We start from the raw sequence: 2500 nt of genomic DNA, 5'->3' as shown, positions 1-2500 counted from the left end.
GTTGCGCTGTTCTGTACCCATTTCCGACTCCACGATGACGCTGATCGTTATCATACCATGGCGCTGATTGTCATCATACGATTTCAGCAGTACGTACATTGTTTTTTAAATTGCCAACTAACTAGACCTCTGCCAGGTATAGGACGCACAGACATGATCAAGAAACGACCGAAGAAAAACTCACAGTAAATATATTGCTTATGTCTGTCTTCGTTTGTCAAAAAAACACGACAACACGATGGAAAATAGCCTAAGGAAGCACTACCTGAGGCTTATTTGCTATAATGCTGCGTGCATAGGGAAGTAAATCTCGTAACATGATTATAGGGATGTGCACTGATATCTTTTACAGCTGTATATACAATAAAGTATTCATCAACAAGTCTTGTTAGTGCTTTTTTGGACGGTTTTCTGAGGACACCCACGTTTTCTTGATGACGTCACAGCACAGAAATAGGGTCGCTGCTCGGTTAGCGTGCATCTGAGTGTATACGGTGTGTATTCCCTCCCCCCAAGTAAAACGAAATTGTCAACCGTGACACACACACATACATAATTATGCGCACACATACTACTCATGTCGGACATTGAATAAACTATAAGGATAAGAAAGAGGAATGACGTGTTTCTACTTTGTCTTTGCAGCTGACATATACATCCACTTCTGTTACGAATGCATCGAAATCACCCTCGACCCCAACAGGAAACCAATGATGATACCACAGCGGAGGTGTGATCACCAGAGAAGCTCAGCTGAGCAAAGCTGTTCCTCCGACAAGGGTTCTGTTTCGTCGTTTACGTGTGATGACCAAACGTCCTACCAAATAGTTAAGATCAATGGTTGCGCAATGTATCAACAATTTTATAGTGGCTGTGCGTGTATCGCAACAACCCGAAAAGCAGATAGTGAGAAGAAGGTAGAAGGGTAAGAACAGTGGAAGACATAAACAGGACAAGAAGACCTGCCTTTTTTTCCAAACAGTTGACACCGTTAAGTGCAAAGGATGTCCTGGACTCAACAAACCAAGCCGCCAGCTAAAGGAATGTATGAATGAATCGCGCACACCGGTTGTTTTCTTGTGTGTGAAGACGAGCTGTTCGTGTGCATTCAACAATAGCATCGCGTGTGTTGACCCTTGAGGAGAAATCTACAGCAACTAAACTACAACAACAACAACCTATTTTTTCATTGAGTGAAAGCATTGTCTATGATATTGTGGTGGGAAAAGGATTGATCGCGTGATGTATGATATCACTAACTGGACTATTTGAGGGGTGAGTGAGGACAAATGGCAACCATGTGCCAGTAAACCATACTGCTGTGGATCTGTAGGACGTGTTGATTTACACAGATCATAATTGTGTGTGGTAAAGGGCCGACCAGACTTGGACGCCGTTTTACGGTATATGCGCCGCAGGCCGTTTTGTGCGTCGCGCGGGATTTGCCGAGTGGCCACACATCGACGACTTTTTTCACAACGCGTCAAGGTCACCTGACAGGAAGGTTCAGTTTCATCGACTGCCACGCCGCGAGCGGTTGACGTCATCGCTCTGGTTTGCTCTGATTGGTCAAATTTCCGTCGTTCTATGTCTGTGTCAGAGAAATTAGAACACGCTCTATTCTTCTGCAGATAACGCTACGCGATCATAGCCCTCCTCGGCGTGCCCAGCGGGACCGTTTTGAGCATAAGTCAAATGTGGACAGGGTCAGCCTGGAGTGTCTGGTCAGGCCTTAAAGGCACCTATTCTAGCAACCGATTGGTGAAACAGACTATTTGTGTTGTGCGCGATGACAAATTCGGACCGTGTGATGGTAAAGTAGCTACCATTTCTCGAAAATGTGAGAACGCGTACATGAAGGTAAAGCAGACTTCTTCTTCTTCTGCGTTCGTGGGCTGAAACTTCCACGTGCACTCGTACGAGTGGAATTTTACGTGTATGACCGTTTTTTACACCGCCATTTAGGCAGCCATACGCCGTTTTCGGAGGAAGCATGCTGGGTATTTTCGTGTTTCTATAACCCACCGAACTCTGACATGGATTACAGGATCTTTTTCGTGCGCACTTGGTCTTGTGCTTGCGTGTACACACGGGGGTGTTCGGACACCGAGGAGAGTCTGCACACAAAGTTGACTCTGAGAAATAAATCTCTCGCCGAACGTGGGGGGGGGGGGAGGGGGGGCCGAACTCACGATGACAGCGGCCAACTGAATACAAATCCAGCGCGCTACCGACTGAGCTACATCCCCGCCCAGGTAAAGCAGACAATTTGAGTGTTTCATGATGGGATGTTCAAACCTCGTGATTGTAAAGATACAATTTGCATGGTGTATAGGATGTCAGGATCACTTCATGCGATGACTAAACAGAATATGTGCGTGTTTTGTAACGAATTATACCCCCAACAACAACAACAAACAAACACAAAACTTGGCTGCTTAACACAGCATTTTATGTGACATGTGAGTTGTATTGCGTGCGACAGGGCACTTGACAACTA

At 45.7% G+C, this 2500-nt stretch overlaps 1 long non-coding RNA gene across 3 annotated transcripts in view; it reads left to right on the top strand.

The window, feature by feature from the left end:
- LOC138975833 (uncharacterized) overlaps positions 1 to 2500 on the top strand; it is a 99295-nt gene that overhangs the window by 94206 nt on the left and 2589 nt on the right. For all 3 annotated transcript variants that reach the window (XR_011458777.1, XR_011458776.1, XR_011458778.1), the window contains one exon: positions 646 to 2500. This exon is cut by the window's right edge and continues 2589 nt beyond it. This is a non-coding gene — a long non-coding RNA (uncharacterized lncRNA). The remainder of the gene's footprint in view (positions 1 to 645) is intronic.

Source organism: Littorina saxatilis, linkage group LG9 (genome assembly GCF_037325665.1).
Source record: "Littorina saxatilis isolate snail1 linkage group LG9, US_GU_Lsax_2.0, whole genome shotgun sequence".
Taxonomy (NCBI): Eukaryota; Metazoa; Mollusca; class Gastropoda; order Littorinimorpha; family Littorinidae; genus Littorina; species Littorina saxatilis.
This window is presented reverse-complemented; position numbering and strand designations above follow the sequence as displayed.